Genomic DNA, 27,336 nt, shown 5'->3' on the forward strand with positions numbered 1-27,336 from the left:
GGACTTCATTAAGGAACTGGAATACAGAAGTCACTCAGGAGAGGCCATATTCTGTCAAATTGACAAAAGGTGTTTCTAATGGCTAGTTTCCATATGTCATCCTCTGTGATGTGGATGAGGTTATATGCATTTCCCAAGTCCAACTTGGTGAATATGCATGCCTCTTGGAGTTGCTCTAGGGCTGATGGAACCAGTGAAAGAGAGCAACAATATTTTATGGAGACAAGATTAAATCAAGTCAAGGCATGCCTGAGTTCACCCCAAAATTCTTTTCCACTAAAAAGAATCAAACCCATATGCGTGACATGGAGGGTCGAATGTAGACTAGTTTAAGGCACCTCCTCCAAAAAATCTTCTATGGCCTGATTTAGTTATGCAGATGTGTGGTGCCTATGGCACTTTTCTAACTTGGAACTTACAGTAACAAAATGGAATTTCAATGTAAATCTGATATAAAAAAAAATCACCTTAACTTTAAAAAGAATTTTCACATGATTTGTCCATTAAGGAAGATATGAACATGCTTTGTAGAGTATCGTAGCAGCAGGATTGGGAAACTCATGATTTTTTCTTGCAGGATCAAGAAAATATATCTATTTATATGTCAGTCTTCCAGGGTGACTCCTTCTCTGTAGTGCCCAATGATGTGATGGAGCCACACTCTGGCACCACCCACACTCTGGATACAAAACATAGAGCTCTAGCTGCAGCACTCACACTAACACACTAACACTCACACTGACACATCCCGCTACTTTTGAGAATTACTGTTTTGATGACAATGTTTCTAACTTTCTGCATTTTCACAACCATGTTCTCTACTACTGTAAGTATTTCACATGTTATTTGGGTTAAAATGTTAACATACTTATTTATTATTTTGTTTTGGGGTATTTGTCTGTTAGTTTGGTTACTTATTTATAATGCTTTATAAAAAATAGTTCCATATGTGTTGGTTCTATTGGGTAAGAATTGATTGTTTGTTTAGTATGGTTTACATGGTTACTTTTGAGAAAATCACTAGTAAAATGCACTTAAAATGTTATAGCTCTTAGACAGTGGGTTGTCAAGTCATTATAACTTTAATTGAAAAGACATCCCTGAAGTCCTGGCTGTGTTTCATGAGAACTATGACATCATGTTTCTTTAACTGCTTAAGTGTGATTTCTGTTTATGAATATGTTTATGAAAGTGTGATATATTGTGTGATGTATTTGTGCATGAACAGGTAATCTGGGTTAAGGCTAATAAAACAGACCTACAAACTCTTCATCGACAGAAAAGAAATTGGATCCTCCCTCCAAAAAGACTGTTTGAAAACGTGAATTATACCAATGAAAAATTTATTGCCAAAGTGAGTATTTATATGATATTTATATTTATATAGATTATATTTATTCACAACAATATGAATAATTATTACATGCTCTCATTAAGGTCACTGAATATCATGAAAGGTTACTGAATGTGAAATTATGTATTAAAGGAAAAAATTAAGTGCTTACACATTGCATTATAATTCTTACTGCAACTGTTTTAAAGGCACAAGAAAAAATGTAAAAATATAAAAAATACTACTATAAATATTGTAGCTTTTCAATTCTTTCTTTATATTCTAAAGCTATTCTTTAGACTTAGATTTTTAAAGAATGATTCAAATATTAAAAAGAAGCAGAAGAAGAAGAAGAAGTGATAATTTGATTTACGGCTGAATTTCTCAGAATTTCTGGTAATTGTTTACATGTTTTCCAAACATTTAAAGCCTCTAACAAGGATTTTGCCATGTGTTTTGTACACATAATTATCTGGTTAATTCTTTGTTTCCTTATCCTTCACGCTGAGCACAGATTCAAAAGACTAGAGCTGGTCATGAGTATTCTACTCATTTATTTACGGTTCATTTCCATTTAGCTGACTTCCTGTAAAGAATAGTCAAGTACAAGGACATCATGGAGTTTGAATTCAAGATCATCACAATTCAAGATCATCATTTCAATTCTTGATGCAAAGTTTAGGGTCAAAATGATTGATGCCAAGTGACATGATACTTGAAGATATTGCTATATTTTTATTTACAAAAAATATTAATAAATAGATATGATACTGGCCATGTTTCTTGGCATTTACCTTAAATGGCATCAATGCATAATGTTATATTGTAGTGAAAGTTGTTTCTTAATGTATATATGAAATAAAGATAATGATATATATTAAAATATAGTTTCTAATAATTTCTATAAATACTTTTTTAATATTCTATATATATATATATATATAAAATTAAACTGTACTAAGCCTATAACCCAAAGAAGTTAAGGATTTAAAAAAGGCAGCTCAGGCATTCTTGATAGTAGTGCCAGTTGAATGCATCACTGACTTTCACATTAGACCTGGATAAGAGCTCCTGTACTACAAGACTGGCACAAAAATGGCTTTTGTTTTGTTTTGTATGTTTTTCTTTTTAGTCTGTTTCTCTTATGAACACACTTTATATTTAGGCAGAATAAAACAACAGATTATATCTTGAATATCGTTAGTCACGATCAGCATACCTGACTATGGGAGTTACTCATGTCTTCCAGAGAATTCAGCATGTCTCTCTTTCAAGCATGAAGTAAAGATGGAAAAGGGTTTTTCCATGAGTCATCCATGGTAAACATTTAAGTTAAGTGTTGTGTTACATGAAAAATATAATAAAATGTTAGAATATTATATTCAAAATTATACAAAAAAAGGATTTGTACACTCAATAGTGGCTTTATTAAAGGTTACTTATGGTGTTTTGAACATACTTTGTTTCACAGAATTCTCTTTAATGTTAAATATTCTGTAAATGAAAACTTTTATAGAGCCCTTTTGTTGAATTACAGCAAATATTTTAAAAAAGTAAGTTCAGTATTGGCTATAGTAACTGTATTGTGTTTAAAGGTTGTTTTGTACTTAAAAAGTTTTCTTAGCCTTAAGTCTGGATTTCATCAGAGTTGCATATAATGAAAGACTACAAGATGTTTTTCCACTACAATGATATGTCCTGCCCCTCTTGACCATAATTCAAGTTGAGTTCCTGCAAAAATTATGGAGAGGAAATGTTTGTGCATAAATGCCATGATGTTTAATTGTCTGTTACTGTCAGAATCCATCAAAAATGGGCTGTCTATTTCTGATAAACACACTGCAATTCTATTTTGGTAATAAACACTGCAATCCCACAGTTTGGAGTATTCAAAGTGGAGTTTAAATATTGCTTCACTTGCCCAAATCTCATACCAGTGCACTAAATAGCAGATTAAATTGTACACAGTTGTAGGTTAGCAATAAAGAATATAAAGGACATATTAGTGCTATAAAGAACATACTGTTTTACCATACTATTTACTATGCTACTGTTTAGGACACAGGCTTAACTTGAGATCTACTGTTGATATCTAATGACATCTGTCTAATATTAGTATAGAAGACTGAAAATGGACACTAGTGCGTAATACTGCAAGTTTGCTCATTAAGGCCACTTACTGCATTTGATGTGAATGCAAAAATAAAAAGAGCAATAAACAACAAACAAAGTTTGCAACAGTCTCTATCAGTTTTAGAGAATGCTCTTAATGCAGTTGAGGTCTTTACTTTGACTTGGTCATTTCAAAATCTTGATTTTTTTTCTTCTTAAGCCATGCGGATGTCCATTTACCAATTTCATTCCTGTTTAAGCATATTTTGTCTTAAGAATATTCTAGTATAATGTTGAGTTCATCTTTATCACTATAAATGCACATTTCCTAGGTCATGAGCCAGCAAAACAAATTCAAATCACCGTCCTTCACCACCATGCTTTACAGTTGGCATGAGGTGTTTGTTGTGATCAGTCTAAAGAATATATTTCCAGAACCATTATGGTTTATCCAGATGTAGGTTTGCAAATCTAATTTGTGCTGCCATATTCTTTTTGGAAAGAAGAGCGTTTTCCTTGCCCCCTTCATGAAAGCTAAACTTGTTTAGTTTTCATGACCATAAATTTTTAATGTGTTTACTAAGAACAGGTGATATGATGTACCTTTGTTTATTTTCCTTATATTGCTGTGCATGATCCGATCTCTGAACTCCGACTAAAACGGAGGAGTGGTCCTCCTAGCAAATTCAGATGGCCTTCTAATCCTTTCAGATTGATAAACAAAAAAAAAAACTCTTCTCTGAGTTCATGGCTGATGTCTTGCCTTCTTGGCATAATGTAGACATACACTTGGGTACCCCAGAACACCAAACTGACAAAACCTCATTTTCCCTAGCCAGAATTCATACAGCTTACTTATTCATAAGATTACAGCAATATCCCTAACTGTCACAAAGTGACACTGGAGATTTTTCCAAAACTTTTTTATTTATTTATAACATTTTTGTTTGTTATACATAAACAATTTTCTAGACCATGATAACTATTATTTTTTTTATTGTGTTGTTGCTGTTAAAACTGTCCTGTATTAGAATGTGCAAGTTCATTTAAACCCATGATTTCTCTTGCTGTAGAAAATTAATAAATATTCTCTGAACAAGTAGAATTAGGAATTCAGCAACACTGTACTGTAAGTCCAATTATAAAAAAGCGTAACAAGTCAGTAAAGTTCTTTTACATCTGCAACAGGTCACAGTTACATGGCATCACACTCACGTGTATGTAAAGTTGTACATGTTTGATTTCAGATCCGATCAGATGAAGAAACCAGGACGAATATTGTATATTCTCTATTAGGACCTGCAGTGGATAAAGGATTGTTCACCGTAGACAAAAACAAAGGCTTAGTCAAGATCCATGGCATCTTGGACAGAGAGACACAAGCTTTTTATGAAGTGAGTCTATCCTCTGTACCTCTTGTTCTATAATGATAGTGATGGTTGTGATGTCCTAAAAGTTATGCAAATGTTTAGTGAAAGGTTCTTTAGTAATTTATTGCAATAATATATTTTTACTTGTTTGTTTTTGGTTTGTTTATTGTAATAATACAGTAGCATGGTTGTGCAATGGAGAACATGGCCACTTCACATGTCCATGTCCCTGTTTTAATCCCAAGTTTAGGTTACTGTCTGTCTGTAAGAAGAAGAGGTGTCCAAGTGGTGGGAGCTGAAAAAGGAGGAATGTTTTGAGGAATTTAGACAGAAGTTGAGGCAGGCTCTGGGTGGTCAGGTACAGGGTGCTGCCAGATGACTGGGAAACTACAGCAGAAGTGATCAGGGAGACAGGAAGAAAGGTGTTGGGTGTGTCATCTGGAAGGACGAAAGAAGATAAGGAGACTTGGTGGTGGAATGAGGAAGTTCAGGATAGTATTCAGAGGAAGAGGTTAGCCAAGAAGAAGTGGGACATGGACAGGACTGAAGAGAATAGACAGGAATACAAGGAGTTACAGCGTAGAGTGAAGAGGGAGGTGTCTAAGGCCAAGCAGAAGCCATATGACGAGTTGTACACTAGGTTAGACACTAGAGATGGAGAGAAGGACTTGTACAGGTTAGCTAGGCAGAGGGATCGAGATGGGAAGGATGTGTGGCAAGTTAGAGTTATTAAGGATAGAGATGGAAAGGTGCTCATAAGTGAGAAGAGTGTACAGAGGAGATGGAAGGAGTACTTTGAAGAGCTGATGAATGAGGAAAATGAGAGGGAAGAAAGAGTAGAATAGGTGAACTAAAGTAGATAAGATTAGAAAGGATAAAGTCAGGAAGGCTTTGAAGAGGATGAAAAGTGGAAATTCAGTTGGTCCTGACGACATCCCGGTGGAGGTCTGGAAGTGTCTAGGAGAGGCAGCAGTGGAATTTTTAACTAGTTTCTTTAACAGGGTTTTAGAGAGTGAGAAGATGCCTGAGTAATGGAGAATTAGTGTATTAGTGCTGATCTTTGTGAGCAGCAGTATGGATTCATGCCCAGAAAGAGCACAACAGATGCAATTTTTGCTCTGAGAATGTTGATGGGGAAGTATAGGGATGGTCAGAGAGAGTTGCACTGTGTGTTTGTAGACTTGGAGAAAGCATATGACAGGGTGCCAAGAGAAGAGCTGTGGCACTGTATGAGTAAGTCAAGAGTAGCAGAGAAGTATGTCAGAGTGGTGCAGGACATGTATGAGAGGAGCAGGACAGTGGTGAGGTGTGCTGTAGGGCAGACAGAGGAGTTCAGAGTGGAGGTGGGACTGCAACAGTGATCAGCTCTAAGCCCCTTCCTGTTTGCTATGGTGATGGACCAGTTATCAGAGGAGGTCAGACAGGAGTCTCCTTGGACAATGATGTTTGCAGATGACATCGTGATCTGTAGTGAGAGCAGGAAGCAGGTGGAGAAAAACCTGGAGAGGTGGAGGTTTGCGCTGGAGAGAAGAGGAATGAAAGTCAGTCATAGTAAGACTGAGTACATGTGTGTGAATGAAAGGGAGGGAAGTGGAACAGTAAGATTACAGGGTGAAGAGGTGAAGAAGGTACAGGAGTTTAAGTACTTGGGGTCAATAGTCTAGGGTAATGGAGAGTGTGGGAAAGAGGTAAAGAAGCGAGTGCAGGCAGGTTGGAATGGGTGGAGAAAGGTGTCGGGAGTTCTGTGTGATAGAAAAATCTCAGCTAGAATCAAGGGGAAAGTGTACAAGACAGTGGTGAGACCGGCCATGTTGTATGGTTTAGAGACAGTGTCACTGAGGAAGAGACAAGAGTCGAAGCTGGAGGTAGCAGAGCTGAAGATGTTGAGGTTCTCTATGGGAGTGACAAGGTTGGACAGGATTAGGAACGAGTACATCAGAGGGACAGCTCATGTTGGACGTTTGGGGGACAAAGTTAGGGAGGCCAGATTAAGATTGTTTGGACATGTTCAAAGGAGGGAGAGTAAATATATTGGTATGAGAATGTTGGACATGGAGCTGTTAGGCAGGAGGCAAAGAGAAAGGCCAAAGAGGAGGTATATGGATGTAATAAATGAGGATATGAAGCTAGTGGGTGCAAGTGTTAAGGATGCAGAAGATAGGGATAGGTGGAGAGAGATGATTCACTGTGGCCACCCCTGAAGGGAAAAGCCAGAAGGAACAAGAAGAAGAAGGTTACTGTCTGTGTGGAGTTTCACATATTTTCATCTCACTGTACAAAATACCTAAACTATAATTTTATGCGGTGCAGTTGTTGTGAAATTTTGACTTTGGTAATGTGAAAATTTGGTCAAATTCTTAGAAATTTGATTTGATGTTAAGTAATTTCAAATTTTGTGGTAAATTGAATCACTTCTTCAAAACTGATAGTGCTCACATTTTTTTCTCTCACTCTAATTTGTATGATTTAGACAGTTGTTCTTTAGAAATCACCTGCAATGCATGTCTGCCAGAGGTCTGAAAGCTTTGCATTATACAGTATTAGAATCAAAAACATCATCATATGCATTATAGAATGCTCTATACATGCAAAAATCTTTGTGTGTGTGTGTGTGTGTGTTTTCTTTTAGCTCAAAGGGAGAGCTACACTCCCAGATGGGACACTTGTTGAAAATGACCTCGATTTGGAAATCATAGTTCTTGACCAGAATGACAATGCCCCTGAGTTTGAGCTTAAAATGATTGGTTCTGTCGAAGAACTCAGTGACAAAGGTACATGGATTTTATTTTCTCTTTTATTATATGTCATATTGCAACAGAGAACAGTCATTAAAACAACTCAGCACAGGTGTGTGATCCTTACCACTCGCTTCTCTTTGCTCTTCCTATTCACAAACCTCAAATCAACCACACCCCCTCTTCCACATTATTATTATTATTATTATTATTATTATTATTATTATTATTATTATTATTACAATTGTTAGCACCATATAGAGAAACTGACAGAGCTTTGGAATATTTTAATGTCCAGTCAGGTACACATAAGAGTAAGAATCAGGATCAGCAAGGTTTCATTATCTGTCCATATCTGTGATATGTCAGGAAAATAATTTGATGTCATTTATCACATTATCAGTACTGTATCATCATATCACCCTGCCTACAAAATGTATTTATTTAATAACCTATTTTGTATGTAGATTTTCTTTGGGGAAAGGGGAAAATGCTCATTGCACAATATTGTCCAATGAAAAAATCTTATCTGTTTGATTGTAATTGTCAAAACTCTCTCCTAGATACCATGGTATTTACAGTCACAGCTATGGATAAAGACCAGGAAGGCACAACATATTCAAAAATTACCTACAAAGTTATACAGCAGGATCCAGCTGGAGAGATGATGTTCAAAATCAGCCGTACGTCTGGTGAAATCAAAGTCAGTATGAACACTCTGGACCGAGAGGTGAGAGCATCACTCACAAAAAAGACAGACATCACAATCACTATTGTAAGCCTCATTTAAGTCAGTCTTTCCAGAAAGAGAAATATATCAAATGTAGACATAAAATGACACAATATTTAGTTAGAGAACTTTAGAATCTGAACTATTTACTACTAGATTAACTGGTTAATTAGCCTAATCTCATACTACTAATGTGAGGGAATCCTAACCTTAATCCATTGAAGCAATTTTATTCCAAGAAAAACAAACAGATCCTGGCAACTCTGCATTTAGTACTTCCTACCGTCACCAAAATAACAGCATTGAGTCTCCTCTTATAAAGCATGATGATATTGGGATTGAGTTTCAGCTGACGAGCCATCATCCATGATGATATACCCACGAGACATGCTGAGATCCGAGCAGAGGCCATGGTATCTGAGGTTGTGAAAGAGAAGATGAGTTGAGTGTCATCAGCATAGCAGTGGTAAGAGAACCCATGTGAGGATATAACTTCACCTAGAGAGTGAGTGCAGATGGAGAAGAGGAGAGGATCAAGTACTGAGCCTTGTGGGACACCAGTGGAGAATCTGAGATCAGCAGATGTCAATCCTTTAGATGGTATGAGGAAGAAAGAGCTTGTAGATTGTTCTGCAAGAGTAAGGCAGAGAGTTTATTAAAAGCAATGTGTTCAAGAGTTTTAGAAAGAAAAGAGAGAAGTGATAATGGTCTGTAGTTGCTGATGTCTGAGGGATCCAGAGCAGGCTTGTTCAGAATGGGAATAAACCATAAAAGCTAGTTAAAACATAACCAGATGCTTTGGATCTATTGATTATAGTGCAGGTGAAGGGCAGGAGGTCTTGGAAGATGGTCTGGAGCACAGTGGAAGGGATTGGATTCAGTGGGAAAGTGGTAGGGTTGCAAGACTGGAGGATTTGTAGAATCTCTTTTGCTGCGACACTTAAGAGATGTGACAATGAAAGAGTAGGAGAATCCTGGTTGTGTAATTTTCAATTCAATTAATTTGTTTAACAGTGGACATTGTCTCAAAGCAGCTTGACAGGAGTAAAGAAAAAAAATTATAAAGTTTAAAGTTAAGTTACTATTTATCCCTAACCTTTATCCCTCATGAGCAAGCCTGAGGTGAAGGTGGCAAGGAAAAACTCTGAAACCTTGAGAACTAGATTCATAATGGAACATCATCCTCATTTGGGTGACACTGGACAGTAAATAATGTAAATATTAGTATTTCTACAATGGTTTATAGTCACATGCAGTAGTGCAACCAAGATCTCCTGAGGAACTAATAGGTCAGTGTAGTTTCTGAGTTCGTTATTGACTTAGTACTAATTCCTTCTTGCCGAAGGCTGACTGATGCAATGGCAGTTCAAATATGGCACGATATTTTCTGAGTGGTTCTAGCCATGGCAGTCCCTTGGGTCATGGGCTGTCCTTGCAGATCTATCCCCAGCAGCGGTGAGCACCACCAAGCAACAAAACCAGAGGGAGAGTGTCTGGATGGATCAGGCAGATCCAGAAAGAAGAAGCAGTCACACTGGAAACTCAGAACACTGGGAGCTTGGGAGTGGGATGTATAGCTCGACTGAGACAGTGAAGAAAGAGAAACAGAAACAGAAAGAGAGAAAGAAAGAAAAATATTAGGTATGCTTGTGACCAATGTACATTATGTTCAAAGTGCAGGCAGGGCACTCTATGCCCATGAACCTTACAGATCTACTCCTTTATCTAAGAAGCATAATGTAGGTGTAGTCTGGGCATTAGTGAAGGTCTGGCAGATTTTCTCAATCTTCTCATTGTAAAAGGTGGCAAAGTCTTCAGCAGTCATGGAGGATAAAGCAGTGAAACCGGGAGGTTGAGTAGTGAAGAGATCATGTTGTGGATGTTGTGGGTTCTAGTAGTTCTTGTGGTGTCTTCTCTTCAACTCACACCACAGGGGTTTAGATCAACTGGAATTACTAGAATTATTGGAATGTTTATTGTCATGACCCAGTTTTTGCCAGAGGCAGCCAGATTTTCCAGTTGGGATAGGTTCTATTCTGTATAACCAATTTTATGGTCTGACCATAGAACCCTGTTCCAATAGTGATCTCCAGGTACATACACTTAGTTTACTTTGGAGCTTCTGGCGCATCTTCCATATAGGCTTTTTTTGTTTGTTTTTTGTGCATAATTTAACTTTTATGACATTTCTAATGCACTTGTCATTCAGCTCAACATGTTTAAGAATTTGGTAGATTTTGTGATTATCATATTTTTTCATCTAAACTAAAAGTATCCAGTGTTCATTAATCAAATGTCACACAACCACTGGAAAGGTTTTAGAGTAATCCATGCTTTTCTACAGAGTTTTTGTATTCCTTAAACATTTATGTGCGTATGTATTTATATATCTCTTTATGTCATGGGAGTCTAAGGCAGATGCAAGTGCGGACAATGTATTTATAAAGTGCAAAACAAATAAAACCAAACCAAAGAAAGCCAAAACCATAAATACAAGGCAAAAAACAAAGGCTATGGGTGAGGCTGTGGAACACACACACACACTCCACAAACCCAGAGCTGCAACAGCAAATGTTTGACTAACAATCTCTAAAAGAAGAACTTTGAAATGTGAAATGAAATGTTCTGGAGCTGATGGCTAATGTAGTTCAGTGAGGATTCTGGCCTAACCATGATCATTTACCTTATCATGACAGGGTTTTGACGGTATTCAAACTGTGAACTGTGATGCCATATGAGGCATTCTATTGATCTACTGATATTTTTTTTATTGAGTGCTCCTTTAATACAAGAAAGAATTCAAAACAATAAATCTTAAATTGTTAAGATTTATGGGATGACGTTATTTTCAACTTTTCATTTTGCAAAGAAACGAGAAACATACAAACTGCTAATCACGGCTACAGATATGGATGGAGCAGATTCTGATCCCAACAACAGACCAATGACAGGAACAGGGACGGTGACCATCAACATACTTGACGTCAATGATAATCGTCAGTGATGTCCCCACATTGGAGAACGTGTCTGTGAGTGTTTTTCTATGGGTTCATTTGTTATTATGAATTCCTAATGTCATTTGTCTCAAACTGAAATAAATCTCAGTTATTTGCAGTAAAAACAGTGTTACCAATCTGACCCAGTGTCACAGCACCTTCTATGCACTGAATATTAACATTCTAGCACAAGCATATGTTGCATAGCCATGTATCAAACTTTCACTCAGACTCTCTGTATGACACGTATTTTAACCAAGCTAATCTCTCCTCACTGCCCTCTTTGATGAAGACTGATATGCAATAATTAATTTGACTACATCATATATAGTAACATATTTTCAATGCAGATTTTTTATACATGTGACTTAAACAATTGCCTGATTGTTTTAGCTGAAAACAGGATAACTTTCATGAAGTCGGTAAGTCTAATTATATGTTGTGAAAAGCAAAAATGTTGCACCTGCATATGCAAATGTTCAGTAAGTTAGAATTTTTTATTTAATATTGATCATATTCAGATGGCTAAAGGGTGGTGAAGATGGTGAAGGTTACCTTAGTTCAAATATATTGGTATTGAGCATTTGATTCAAAATTTGGTACTTTGCTATACTTGAAGCATAATGTTTACATTCAATGTGTAAAAGGTTTTATGCGAAGGGGTTTTTCTGAGACTGGGTTGCAATCAGCTCCAAACCAGAGCATAAAAATCTGACAAATGGCTAAATGCTTATTCTTGTATGTGTGTATGTGTGTGTGTGTGTGTGTGTGTGTGTGTGTGTTGTGCGCAGTATGAGGGTATCGTGGAGGAGAATATCAAGAATAAGGAAGTGATCCGGATTAAGACCATAGACAAGGATAAGGAATACACTGAGAACTGGGAGGCTGTGTACACCATCATTTCAGGAAATGAGGCTGGTTACTTCAACATCACCACAGATCCCAAAACTAATGAGGGCATCCTGATGGTCACTAAAGTAAGACAGCTCATTTACACATGTGGCATAACTGATGAACACTCTGATCGTCCTGGAAGCCTTTATTTCACACAGCAGTCTTCAGTGAATATGACTCTGTAAATAGTCTTTATAAAGGTCTTTATCATGCACATTAAAGTCTAAATAAATGCTCCTGACTGAAAATGAAAGTGAAAGTTTAAATAATCTGACTTATTTAAAACATAACATAATTTTTGGAACAAACATCTCAGATGTTTTACACTCAGGGAATCACTTTAACTATTATAACTTTAAAAAATAAATATGTATTGATCCTTTTTTACATACAGTATTTGTTCATATTCTACATAATAAGCTGGTTGTTTAAATGTGTACTATAATATGTTGCCTCATTTATGTGAACAGGTTAAGAGCTATAATAATAAACATAAATAACTCAAGAATGGTGGGGTAAGATTTCTGGGTAAAGATTGTATCTAAATAAACTTTTAAAGAAATTACAGACCCCTTTGGCTATTCCACATGGACTCCACTATGGATCTATGCCTCTTATATTGTTTTTCTATTAAAGGAGCTGAACTATGAGGAGTTTGAAGAGATCAGTCTGAAATTGGTTGTCAACAACAAGGCGGCTTATCACAAGTCAGTGGTGAACGACAAGATCATAGAATACCCCATTAAGATAAAAGTGAAGAATGTGCGTGAAGCCCCTCATTTCCAGCCCGCGGTCAAAGTCATCAGAGTTTCTGAAGACCGCAAAGATCTTACGAAGGTCATCACCACCTACACAGCCACAGACAGTGATACACTGTTAACTGCCTCTAATGTCAGGTGAGATATAGAAACTATAATAAATAAAACTGTAGGGTTTTTTTAAATCTATGATTAGCTACCATAAACATTATGATAAACATTAGCGTTTCTTTACTTATCTCTCATAGAACAGAAGCCAGCAATAGAATTTATCAGTGAAAACACGTATAAAGACTTGAACATGATCAATTTATTTATGGACTGTGGTGGTTAAATGGTTAACAAGTTAATGGCTCTAGGTTTCAGATCAGTCTGTGTGACAAAAAAAAGTTGCTTTTTTCTTCCTATTTTTGACACGACATGAAATGCAGGCATTTGCCTCAATTCAGTGTATGGAAGAAAAATGCCATGTATAAATTACCGACCAATCAGAGGTTGATGTGGGAGCTGACTTTCACTTTATTATTAAGGCTTCAGTTTGTTTTTTTATCACGAGATGTAAGACTGAACTGGAATTACCTCTTTAGATATTATAGCGTGGTACATTTAATTACAGCTGCACAATAAGATGAATATTAGTAATTAAGATAAGGTGATTAAGATGAATATTAGTAATAGTCACACTTTATCTGGAGCCAGTCCATTAATGGGATTGCACACACTCTTTCATTCATACACTCATTTACACTTGTTTCCAAGCACAGGATCACTTTTATTAAAGCTTGCACTTTATTCCATATGTTTCTATATATATTTTATTTCTATTTTTTTATCTTATTTTATTGTAAATTCCATTTTCTCCATTTAATCAGACTTTTTTTATATAACAAAGTCATAAAGTATTTCACCACATGATGGTGTATGTGACAAATAAAATTTAAATTTAAATTTTAATTGGAAACATTACATACATACTTATTATTTAATGTTGACATAAACTCAGTTTATTTATTTTAAGCAGTGTTCATTCTAGCAGCTACCTCACACTCACCTCATGGAGGAAGTATACTGGGGAATAACATAACTGCAATTTATCTGTAGCATCTGGTGGTCATGTAAGGAATATATTTTCATTTACTGCTTTTGGCAGACACCCTTATCCACAGTGACGTATGAAAGTGCTTTGAAGTCACACAGACAAACAAGTAAATATAAGTGCGAGTTTATCAGGAAGAGCTAGGTTTTGGTTGAAGACAGCCAGTGACTCAACTGTTCGGACGTCTATGGGAAGTTTGTTCCACCAGTTTAGTGCCAGAACAGAGAAGTCTTCATATATACTTACCTCTTAACCTGAGAGAGGGTGGGACCAGTCAAGCAGTGCTAGAAGATCTGCGAGGACATAGTACAACACTGAGAAGATCTGTTGTAGTGTGGTATAACAATAACACTAAGAAGATCTGAGGGAGCATGATATAACACTTAGAAAATCTGAGGGAGCATGGTACAACCTTTAGAATAAATAATGAAGTTTATAGGAAATTATTCCTATTTATTTATTTATTTATTTATTTACTGTATTTTAGGCTTGTTCAAAAATATACTCTATCTTTATTTAAAGTTAGGGCTGAAATTGTTTTCAGGGATAGAAATTGCTAACATTGTTTTATTGTTGTAGGTATTTGAAAGGAGAAGATGTTGACCACTGGGTGACCATTGATGAGCAAACAGGCGAGATCAGACTAATCAAATATCCGGACTATGAGTCAGAGATTGTGAAAAATAATAATGGAATATACTACATCAAAATCTTAGCACTCACTGAAGGTAAGTTAAACTGAGATGGGAGTAGCCTCATGGTTGGTCTTTCAACATATGTAACATGCACACCAATGATACAGTTGAGTGAATCTGATCACTGTTACTCTGTGTGAAATTCAAAAGGAATGAAACACTGTTATAGGATAATAACAACAGGACAGTGTGGATACTGTTACCACACTGAAGCACAGCAGTATGATGTATATTCTGTAAACAACATTAAAAAAAAATGTAATAAAGAATGACATGGTTGCACATTTATTCATTTATATAAATGTTTCTCCTTTTGTATAATTTAATGTTTCCATAGAAAGAGGTAGATCCTTCTTTCACTAATGTTATAACAGCAATGAACAGTTACTTCCCTTACTTCCTTTATAGACAAAAATTGAGCATGTTGCCAAGAAAGCTCTCTTTCCTGTCTAAAGAGTGTCAGAAAACTCTTCAGGTTACAGCTCTATGTCTGACTTATGAAACACCAACAATGGAGCTTCTCCATCCACAATGTCTCCTTACAGATAACCTCAACATATCAACAAGCATACATTTTTGTTTGTTGTTAAAAAACTTTCCTAAATCAATATATTTTTAAACTTTGATGATATGGAGTGTCCACTGTTTAAGTTCCTGTTTTAGTTGTTGCTATAGAAATATGATGGATTAAGCACATTAATATGAACCTGCTCTGAACTTTAGAATGGAGACTTCAATAGCAGTGTAGAATAATATGTTGTTGTTTTCTTCATTCGTTTGTTTGTTTTTTATTTAATTGGTCAATCTAGAGATCAATCGTGATGCTAGATTCAAGTCATGCATGAGAAGTCAGGAGAAACCTCTCAATATTCCAACATGATGATTACACATTGCTGTTTTGTTTACTATATAAAAATGGGGGTAGTTTTTCTTCATCTAACATTATCCAGCATTAACATATAATGTATGTGTATGTTTATGCTAAACATGAGCGCATGTCTTCATTTTCAACAAATCTGAAGCAGATTCAAGCTCTCAGTTGAAACCAGGAATTAGTGCTCATCTGACCTGTAATACCATAAGTTACAAAGTCATGTATAAGTGAATTACCTGTAATGCAATATATTTACAACATTTGGCAGATGCCTTTTTCCAGAGCAACTTACATTTATCTCATTTCATACAAGGGTGCATTTGAGGGTTAATGGCCTTGCTCATGGGCCCATCAGTAGCAGCTTGGGGATCCTGGGATTTGGACTGTCCAATCAGTTGCCCAACACCTTAACCACTAATTTACAGCTTCTACAATAGAGGCTAAAATATACTAATGTCTCAAAACTTTCCATAGATTTTCCACCCAAAACTGTGACAGGAACTCTTGCAATTCATGTGGAGGATATCAACGACAACGCTCCCATTCTGGACAGCTCATCAGTCAATCTGTGTTATGGCAACAGCGGAGTAAACGTCACAGCCACAGACGCAGATGGCCCCTCCAATGCAGCCCCTTTTGATTTCATACTATCTTCCAAGGGCACAAAAGAGAACTGGAGCTTTGAGGATGTTAATGGTTAAGTTTTAAAACTCTCTCACTGTGGTTTAACATTAATGCTGTAACACTTACGTAAATGTAAATGCTCAATTTAATACCTCCTACTTGTTACTCCTTTTCTTATCTCATGACTAAACTTGTTCATTTTCCAGATACAACAAAAACTTTGCGCAGTCATGAGATCCTGTGGCCGGGACAATACACAGTGGAGCTGGAAGTGAAAGACCAGCAGAAAAAGTCCTCTGGGGTTCAAAAGCTTCAGGTACTCGTACTCATGTGCACTGAGACCAAGGCAGCACAAAGCACCGTTACTGTTCTGAGAGCAAAAGGTGTTCAGGGAATTCTACTAGGAATCCTGCTTCTCCTGGGTGAGTACCATCATCTCAGCCCTGTTCATATTCTCCATCATTTTACAACTTGCAGTGAAAGGAAGGACGCAAGTTCGTAAGGAACCCAGGCTTGGACTTAAACATACAAACATGCATGATAGGTTTTTTAACAAAACAAACAGTAGGGGGTATTTGTCACACCATTACAGCATTTCTCCCATCGAGATGAGCACTTCCCGTTTGGTGGCCATGTTGGATCGTCGACTTCTGGGTTGGCAGACATTTAACACACTTCAGTGCTATTTAAGGACACTTCTGACAATTACTGCCTATCAGATCACCTGGACTGTGTTTTTGATTTATGCCTCTTGGATCACCCCTTAGATTTTTTACCACCCATTTTGTACAGTACCGCTTTTGTTTCCACCTGTTTCTTGGGAATTACCATGAGTGAACTTTGCTTTTTTACCACCCATTTTCTGGATTACTTCCTCTTGCTTCCACCAGTTCTAGGGAATTACCTTAGCTAATTAACTTAGCCCATTGTGTGGATGACTGTGAGTGAACTCTGCTTATGTTTCCATCCATTTTGTGGGTTTTAGCCTTTTGTTTTCACCTGTTCTGGATATTACTATGAGTGCCTGGTGTCCAGCATTTGGGTACTTTCTTTGTGTACCTTGACAACACCATTTGGCCAGACATGGACCCAGCGGGCGCCTCGGGTTTCCAGGCCCAATTAAAGTCCTTGACACAGACTTCCTCCTCTCATGAGTGCTACCTGCAGGAGTTGTCAGGGGCCACCCCAGGTTACTCTGCCTCACCCCAAGCCTTGGTGGCACAATCTTCAATCTTCCAGTCAATCCCCCCTAAACCCTTAGAAATAAGGCACCATCATCTATCCGACTCTAAAAAGCAAGGCAACATGCTAATGGACTCTGCCCCTGCTTAAGGCCCCCCTTGCCTTGGTCAAGCTCTGATCCTCGCTGGACCACTCATAGGCGTCATCTGGCTCCTTCCTACCGTGTCAGCCAAAGGGTCTGGCTGTTTACCCATGACCTTTCACCTCAAGACCACCTGCTGTAAACTGACTCCTTGCTTTGTTGAGCCATTCCCCATTTCCAAGGTCCTCAACTCTGTGGCCATTTGTTTCTGGATTCCCAAGGTTCTTAGGATCCGCTCCATATTTCACGTTTCCCGCCTTAAGACTGTTCAAGCCTGTTCACTGATTTCACTGTTCACACCGTTTCTGGGGAATTACCATCAGTGAACTACAGCTTTTCCACCCGTTGTTTGGATTACTGCTTCTTGCTTCCACCCATTCTGGGGAATTACCTGAGATAACTCAGCCCTTTTGTTACCACCCATTGTGTGGATTACTGTGATTGAACTCTGCTTTTGTTTCCACCAGTTTTGTGGCTGGTATCCAGCATTTGGGTTCTTTCTTTGTGTACCATGACAGTATTTAGACAAACTAATGAAGACCTAACACAAAACAGGTGGACACAATTGGATAGCCAACCACTGCAAGCACATGGGCAAAAACCTAAGCACATAATGCTTGGACTTTACAACAGTAGCTCTCACATGTGGATATATTTCTCTAAACCAGAAAAGCAACTTGTGCAGAACTAATAATAGTGAAAATGTCATATTAATGCCAAAGAAATATTACAATTTCCTTGGAAAATCCTTATACCTTTACTCTTTCCTTATCCTCTTCATACCTTGTAGAATTAAAGCCACTATGCATCCTCTTCCATCTCTTTTTGTCTTTAGTTGCCACCTTGGGCGTTTACAAGAAACTTACCTACCTGGGCCTCTCTTTTGCAACACTCCATGTGTCCATGTGAGTGTGACCTTTCCAAAGTTGTTGTTCCTCCTAAAGATTCTCAGGATCCTTCTCAGACACTTCCCATGGAACACATTTTGGGCCCATAAGGCAGACTGAATACTACATTGCTGTTGTTGAATTTCATCATGGTGCTGTATTTTGTTAATCTCTGCAGATTCATCATAGTGATAATGAGTGTTTATTATCAAGCCAATGTGCGTTGCTGCCTCTTTCAATGGAACTGTCTTTTCCTGTAGATCACTGTAATTGCTGGACTAAAGCACAAAATCATTAGCATTAGCAAGTCTTTTACCAGTAAATATCCATCAGATTCCCTTGTTTGTGATGTGGGTGCTCTTCATGATCCAATCAACCGCAGTGAAGAAGTTGAATCCAAACATTACACAACTTTGTTTTAAACGGCTCATTACCTTGAACAATTCTCATGGTCTCAATTCTCCCACCTGATTTTACAGAGAGTGAGACGTCCTTTTGGCATCTTTAAAATGGGGGGTCTCATTCAGGCATCAGGAACTCTCTGCTCCTTCAGGATGCAGTTGAACAACTTATGGAGCTCAGGTTTAGCTGTCTTTTGGGTGTGACACCACTGATTCTGGTGTTTCTTGATGGATGTTTTCACCTCTGTGCTTATCTGAATGTTGACATGCCTCCCACAAACACTCCTGCCACTTCCTCAATCTGTCTGTGCATTAGCTCATAGAAATTACCCTTCTCTTCAATCTGTGTCTCATTTTCAGGATATACACCTATAGAAAGGGGACACTGATCAATTTTACGGTCACTGGTGTTCCACCTAAGTTGCTTCCTTTTTCAGGACTAGTTCTACACCTCTGTGGTGTTTTCTCTCATGTTCCATGTCTCTTTAAAGACTGTCTTTTAGACCCAGGATGCTTAACCTCTATCACCTAAGTTCTTTCACAATGTTTAGGTTTTTTCCCCTAATTGGTACATTGTCCTCATGTTTCAGAATCCTAGTCATAGAGCAGTTTTGGTGCACTCAAGGATGTTTTCAGTAACACTTTCTGTCATCTGGCTTCCTGAAGACTTTCCCAAAGTGCCTTTATTTCTCAGTTAAGGTGTTCATTGTTTGGGATTCTGCACATAACATATTCATATCTCTGGATGATGTCAATAATCCTCTAGTTTTTACTAGAATAGGAAACTGGTGTCTTGGCCAACCTTTGAGTCAATGCCTGGAAGACAGCATTGATTTGTAGTTGGAGTTACCTTCTCATAGCCAGAGGTTCTAGATATCACCTATTCCCACTGCCACTTTATGCTACTAGGGTCATCATGTAGAGGTTGTTGCATATGATATGCCAGAAGAACCTAACAGAATTTGTAGGCATTCTAAAAAATATTGTGGCACATCTAGTGGTATTAGTGTGTCACAACAGCATTCTGATCCCATTATATCTTTACCCCTGTTTTAAAAAATAGTAGAATCTACAAATATATATGAATGTGCTATTTGGAAACAGTCTCCAGTTAACCAATGATTTAACTGCTACAGTAGTACAGTAGCTTGAATTTCAGTTTTTCTCTAACATTAAGTTAGCTCTTAAAAGACAAAACAAGTGGTAAAAAGTACTTTTACATCTTTGAACAAACAAAAATCTGTGTAATTGGAATTAGATAAGAAGATAAGAATGAGATAAGTTAAGCATTTAAAAGTGATATCTAGTTTTATTGAGTTCAACTGAATTATGGAGAGTAATGATGACTTGTTTATGACCCAATGCATTTTTAATTTATTGGACATATTGGACAGACTGTTAAATTATTAATCAGACTATGACAGCAAGTTATATGCAAGTAAGAGAAGTTGGGCAAAGGGAGATATCTGTTACCTCTGTCAGGTTTCAGCTGCCTGAAGTGAATATTGTTAAATATGTTTGCAGCAATTCCAATGCTTTTGCTGGTGTGTAAGTGTGGACCAGGTCTTGGTACCAACCTGGCTTTCCCCTTCGAGCCAGAACAGCAACTCATCACCTATAACACTGAAGGCCAAGGAGAGGATAAGGTAGTGTGTGTTATGCTTCATACTAGATTTCATATGGCTATTTCACATCAATATTTCCATCCATCCTTAAATAAATAAATTAAATATAATTATTTATAAGGGAAACATATATGTACAGCAAACCTTTTCATATTCAAATGACAAACTGCATTAGATGCAGTGCATTATTACCTCTAAACTATTATTAAAATATTTTACAAAATTACTTAAATTGAATGCATATGTCTGTATCATTTCAATCTCATACATAGACCATTTGTAATAACAATCTACCATATTATGCAGTTTACTGAACCAAGGTTACATACATGTGTTATTTCAATAAATCTACTGTATATAGCAATAATAATAGAGTATATATAGAAACAGCTGGAGTACAAACATTACATTACTTACATAAGTAAATGTGTGCTGCAAATGAAATGGCCCACCATGTGCTCCTTTTTATTTCATAAGCTTTAATAGTTAAATAAAACAGAGTGAAAATACAAATTAATTGTTAACTAGAATGGTACAATGCATTAGGTTAGTGCTCAAGTACAGAAAAGTCTACTTATTAATTCCAATAACCTATACATATATTTTACATCAGAAAATCAATAGATTATTTTCAAGACTTACAAATAATTGATTATTTTCAAAACTTATTCAAAAATATAGTAAGTGTCATCTTGAACACATAGAAATAGATGAAATGGGCTAACCACTGTCTTTTCTCTATTACTTGAAATTGTAACAATTAGCATACATTTTCATTTGTTTTGTTTTTTTTAGGTATACATTCTGATCTACAGTTTGACAGCATTGTGGATTGAGTCTAGTATGATGTTATCTTACAATTTCTGGACTATTTTTTGTAGTTTTCAGAATTTATGCACCTGTATAAAGAGGATATTATATTATAATAAGAGGATATTATATATATTGTATATTATTACTCCTCCTGCATTGCAGTGCTCTAACTTTGAGTAGTAGTAGTAGTAGCATCAGACTAATGGCTACAATGAAAATGGCTAAACGAAAAAAATAAGGGGAATTAAACATATTGTCACCACACATCCTTGGTGGCTTTCTACAGTGTTCATGAGGGCATCAGTAGAGTGTGTAGCACCTTTAAGTTATATTATGTTAAATTCTACCAAGATGACAAGCTAAAATACAGTGATCTATCTCTGTTTCATCAGGAACTAGAATTGATGGCTCAGTTGCCTGTGAATATAGAAGGTGGCAGCAGTGGGAAACTGGGAGCTGGATGGGAGGCCCATGAAGATTGGAGGAAATATGGATGGGAATCTCAAGAGGAATACATAAATAACCAGTGGCATGTTAAACATGCTGACTCTGTTGATTTTAAGGCAACTGGAATCAAACGACATTCTGACTTTTTTACAGAGAGCACCAGAGAGCACTTTACCCTCGATTCCATGGCTCTATCTGAGTCCTTCTTAAGCAACTATTATGCAACGGTTAGTACATTTCTCACAGGGAACAGAACCATAAGAATGACAGAATGTCATACATTTATTGATTTCACAGGAGCAGAAGTAATTAAGTATCCATAGATATATACAATGGATTTAAATCTAATGGCTAAGAAATGGCCAATTAAGACACCATTTAAGTATATACACTATATTGCCAAAAGTTTTGAGACATCTGCCCTTATATGCACATGAACTTTAATGATATCTCATTCTTAATCAGTAGGGTTTAATATGGAGTTGGCCCAGCCTTTGCAGTTATAACAGATTCAACCCTTCTGGGAAGGCTTTCCACAGGTTTTAGGAGTGTGGTTATCGGAATTTATGACCATTCCTCTAGAAGCGCATTTTTGAGGTCAAGCACTGATGTTGTATGAGAAGGCCTGGCTTAAGGTGTTCTAAGGGGTTTAGGTCAGGGCTCTGTGCAGGCCAGTCAAGTTCCTGCACACCAAACTCGCTCATCCATGTCTTTATGGACCTTGCTTTGTGCACTGGTGCACAGTCATGTTGGTGAAACAGGAAGGGGCCATCCCCAAACTATTCCCACAATGTTGGGAGCATGAAATTGTCCAAAGTGTCTTGGTATGCTGAAGCACTGAGAGATTCATTCACTGAAACTAAGGGGCCAAGCCCAACCCCTGAAAAACAACCCCACACTATAATCCCCCCTCCACCAAACTTTACATTTGGCACAATGCAGTCAGGCAAGTACTGTTCTCCTGGCAACCACCAAACCCAGACTCGTCCATCAGATTGCCAGACAGAGAAGCGTGATTCATCACTCCAGAGAACACGTCTGCACTGCTCTAGAGTCCAGTAACGGATAATGCTTTACACCACTGCATCCAATGCTTTGTATTGCACTTGGTCAAAGTTTGGAGGTATGTAGCTATTGACTTTTCAGAAAGTTGGTGATTTCTGCACATTGTGCACCTCAGCATGCACTGACCCCACTCTGTGATTTTACATGGCCTACTACTTCATGGCTTAGTTGCTGTTGTTTACAACTGCTTCCACTTTGTTATAATACCACTAACAGTTGACTGTGGAATATTTAGTATTGAGGAGATTTCATGAATGGACTTATTGCACAGGTGGCAACATATCACAGTGCCACATTTGAATTCACTGAGCTCCTGATACCAATCCATTCTTTCACAAATGGTTGTAGATGCAGCCTGCATGCCTAGGTGCTTGATTTTATACACCTGTGGCTATGGAAATGATTGTAACACCTGAATTCAATGATTTGGAGGGGTGTCCTAAAACTTTTGTCAATATAGTGTATGTCATGTGTGTGTGTGTGTGTGTGTGTGTGTGTGTGTGTGTGTGTGTGTGTGTGTGTGTGAAGAAACGATTACATGCGAATCAGAATCAGAATCAGAAAAAGTTTTATTGCCGGGTACAGCAAAGGGTCAGCAAGGAACACTTTACAGTACTAGGAATTTGTCTTGGTGTCAGGTGCAAACATATACACAGGTAAATAATTTAAATATAAGGTGACTTGTATGAAAATTAGTGGAATAAAAAATGTAAAAAGTGAAAGTGACTGTAACATATATACAGATATACATGTAGCAAAACGAAACAGTAACAATCTAAAAATCACTCAGTTAAACATTAATTTTCGACACGTTGTTCCTTCTCTTGACATTAACCAGGAGGACATCCAAACAAATGTGAACATGGAAAACTGCACAAGGGATGTGATGAGGCACTGTTAACTACTGTTTACTGTGCTGTTTATGTTTTGTTCTCACCACAATTCATGAGCAAGTTTGTGATTGGCTCTATTCTTTTTAAAAAGTAGCTTTGTATTAATAATATTTAGTTTTATGGGGAATAATTTAGGTAGAATTGTAGTTTTGTTAAAAATGTGTCAAAGTCACCCAGCAATGGAACTTTGTGGACCATAATATACAGCTAGAATATTTTCTGCCAACTTCCACATTCAGAAACATTCTCTCTGTTTTAGCAATGTTAATTTCTGATTTCCTGTGTGTTGTTACAGAAAACATGGAAAATTATGAACCAGGAAACTAATACAAATGAGTTGCTGGTGTCTAGCTATGAAGACTGCATCTCAGTCACAAGCTCCTTTGATGATTTCAGCGGCTATTTACATGAAGAAAACAATCTGGATTTCCTTGATGACCTAGGACCTAATTTCACAAGGCTTGCTGAGATATGCTGTGGCTCAGCGGTCAAACTTGAGGTCAGTTCCACTCCCACGCCTGCCAAAACCATCTCCTCCAGTTCCCAAGAGGGCATCAAAGTGGAAGGTGCTCTTCATGCTGTTAACAATGAAGCAACCTCTGTCTCTGCATCCAGCTCCTCTTCCACCACCCAAATCACAACTTCAAATTATACAGAGAATATAAGCAGTGGAAGTGTTACATCAGCAGCAACTGTAGGCCAAACTCTGTTCGCCCAGCAGCCAACTGTTTACCTTTCCTCTACACCCATGTATGTAATGGAGCAACAGCATCAACACCAACCTGGGCTTCTTCTAGCTTCTGGTCCAATTCTGGGTGTTCCAGAAAGGAACGTGGTGCTGGTGGAGAAAGGGGCTATGAACATGGCTGTCACTGCACAGAACACCCTTCCAAGCCTTGGATTGCAGCAAGCAAACACCAGAGTAATGGTGGATCCAGGAAATGGAGGCACAGTGGTGCATGGGTTCTTAGGCAACTCTGAGCCTCAGAGCACTGCTTTTGGTACCTTTCATGTTATGGAGAGCCAACAAGTAGAGAGCATGGAGCCTGTGCATGTCGTGCAGAGCTCCTCACACTCCAGCATCAGCAAGAGTCAGAGTATGCAGGCCAAAGGGCAAAGTGGTGTGATCATGGCTTAAGGAAATGCATCAGAATTCCCAAGTACCCTTTTACTGTGGCAAAAGATGTGTATCTATTTGTTATCTCAAATTGTGATACTCACCAAGAGGTGTGAGAGGAACGGGTTTCGGTGTTCGAGACAAGTTTCCAGTTAAGCTCCACCTTTTAATGAAACTGTAAACACACTCATGCATTCTACATGCATGCCCTTATTTTTGTGAATTCAGCCATTAATTCCGAAGAATAGGTCACCATCTTGATTAACCAGAAGAGCAAGTTTGCACCTAAAAAAAAGGAAAGAGGAGCCAGGCATTCATTCATAGTAATGGGTATTAGTAGTCAATTAAAATTAATTAAAATATTACTCATATAAATCATATTTTCTACTGGATTTCAGGGTACTATCTGTAACATGTTTAAAGATTAAACATACATTATAACTCTGCCATCCAGAGTTCATGCAGTCTGGATGTTTGGTTTTTGTTTTATATGCATTAGTTGTTTTAATCGTACAACGTTTGTCGATTCTATATTTAGATTCTATATTTAGTTTAGAATGTTTTTTATCTTATTCACATAAATTAGTACTGCTACATATAACTAAATAATGTCCATCTGTTTGTTAAAAATAGTAGTATTGGCTTTTCAGGAGGTTTCTAGACAATGTATATATCATTTTATTGCTCTTCAGCATTTTATTTGCTCTTCAGCTATCAGATGATGTTCTTTGGGGTTTTTTTTGTTTGTTTGTTTGTTTGTTTTCCTCTTTTCCTTTTTTATTTCTAAGCCAATCATGGAAATTGAGTGCATTGTATCGTCTCATTACTGGATCTTGATTACAGAACTTTTCCACTGATTAAATGGCATATCTCTCTCTTTTTCTCTCTCTCTCTCTTATAAACACACATACACACACACACACACACACACACACCTGTTGTGATTATTTATGATGACACTGCAGTGCCACCTTCTGGAATAAAACACTGGAATGAAAATGATTTCCATCTAGTGCGTAGGTGAAAGACACACCCTAAACTGCAAAGGATTGCGTGCGGTTGACATGTCAACTGGGTGAATTTGTCTTGTAAGTCTGATAAAAATGTGCTGGAATATACTGGAAGCCAAACCTCATGTGCCTTTTTCTGGATTTGAAACCATTTTTAACACCCCACAGAAACCCAACTTCCTGAACTCAACTGAGAATCTTCACAGACACAAAGTGTGCTAATGGAAATATTCACCTGTGGTTGTAAACACATGCTGTCTGGCTGTGAGGGTTGACCAAGATCACAACCCTGTGAATCATCTTGTGTTATCTCTGTTTATCCACAGTCCGATTGTCTGCATCTTCTTGACATTCTTCTGTTATGACTCTTACCACCTGTCAGACTTTTTTTTGCAGTGTTTGTGTGTTACTGATGGTACATTTTTTATGCTTTACCTTTCATCGTGGCTTAAAAAATGACCATAATCATTTTAAATAAAGGTGTGCAGAAGGTGTGTGATGGTGAAAGACTGATATGAAAATATGATGCATGTCGAATATGACTATTATAAACATAGAGTTATTTATAGAAAGAGATACCAATGACTACAAATGTCTGTTCTCTCCAACATTTCAGGAGCATTTTAACCAGAAAACTGTTTTTTTCACATATTAAATTTTTCAGTAATTGTGTTGTGTGATGTGTTCTGTCTGACTGCTGTAACTAAGATTAATGTAGTACTTTTGAATAAAGGTATGATGAGTCCCACTTCCAACTGCTTCTGATGCAATTCTGACCAGTCCCCCATTTCCAAAACAATTCTAACTAATCCCACACACACTTTAGGGACATTTGACTAACCCTGCCCTCCAGGATTTCTGACCAATCCTGCCCACTGCTGCAGATAGTTTGACCAATCCTTCTTGTTTCTCATTGAGACAAGTTAGTTACTGTTCTCACATAAGTTTTAGCTGCTATTTAAAAAGCGATGTAGCGGCCTATCCTGAAGTTAAGCCACAGACGACAGCTTGTCAGGTTACCCAGAAACCAGTGTTTTTACTGAGCATTAAAAATACTGACACTCAGTACTAAAACATAAAAGTAAAAGTTATATCTCCTAATAAAAACTATATCAATGAGGTACAAGTTTCAAATCAATAGATAATTTGCACATAAGTTGCACTGTGACCAACACCAGGACTACTGCCTCCCAGTGGCAGGCCGTGCATTTCCTAGGCCTTCACTGGTGTCCTTCCTGAATTAATCCACCTCTATACCATCATTATGACGCCACCATGGGCGTCGCTAGGCCATTTCCACATCTACATTTCTACTCAGCCCTACTAAAATTCTGCGATTCTTCATAAACTGTACACAAATCTGTGATCGCCTCAGTAAAACGGCGGCAGACTTCGGCGAGGATCAGAGGACAAGTGTGTGTGTGTGTGTATATGTGTGTGTGTGTGTGTGATCAGGAAGACTCGTATTTGGCTTGTTCAGTACTCAAATGTTATACAGTGGAATGCTGCAATAAGTTTACCATCCTACCCTGTTAGT

The 27,336-nt window shown here is 37.5% G+C and overlaps 1 pseudogene; it reads left to right on the top strand.

Annotated features, from left to right (window-relative positions):
• The first annotated feature begins 634 nt into the window (after nucleotides 1-634).
• LOC131355667 (desmoglein-2-like protein) lies at nucleotides 635-26,523 on the top strand (annotated as a pseudogene).
• The last annotated feature ends 813 nt before the right edge of the window (nucleotides 26,524-27,336 follow it).

The sequence above is a fragment of the Hemibagrus wyckioides genome, linkage group LG07, assembly GCF_019097595.1.
Source record: "Hemibagrus wyckioides isolate EC202008001 linkage group LG07, SWU_Hwy_1.0, whole genome shotgun sequence".
Taxonomy (NCBI): Eukaryota; Metazoa; Chordata; class Actinopteri; order Siluriformes; family Bagridae; genus Hemibagrus; species Hemibagrus wyckioides.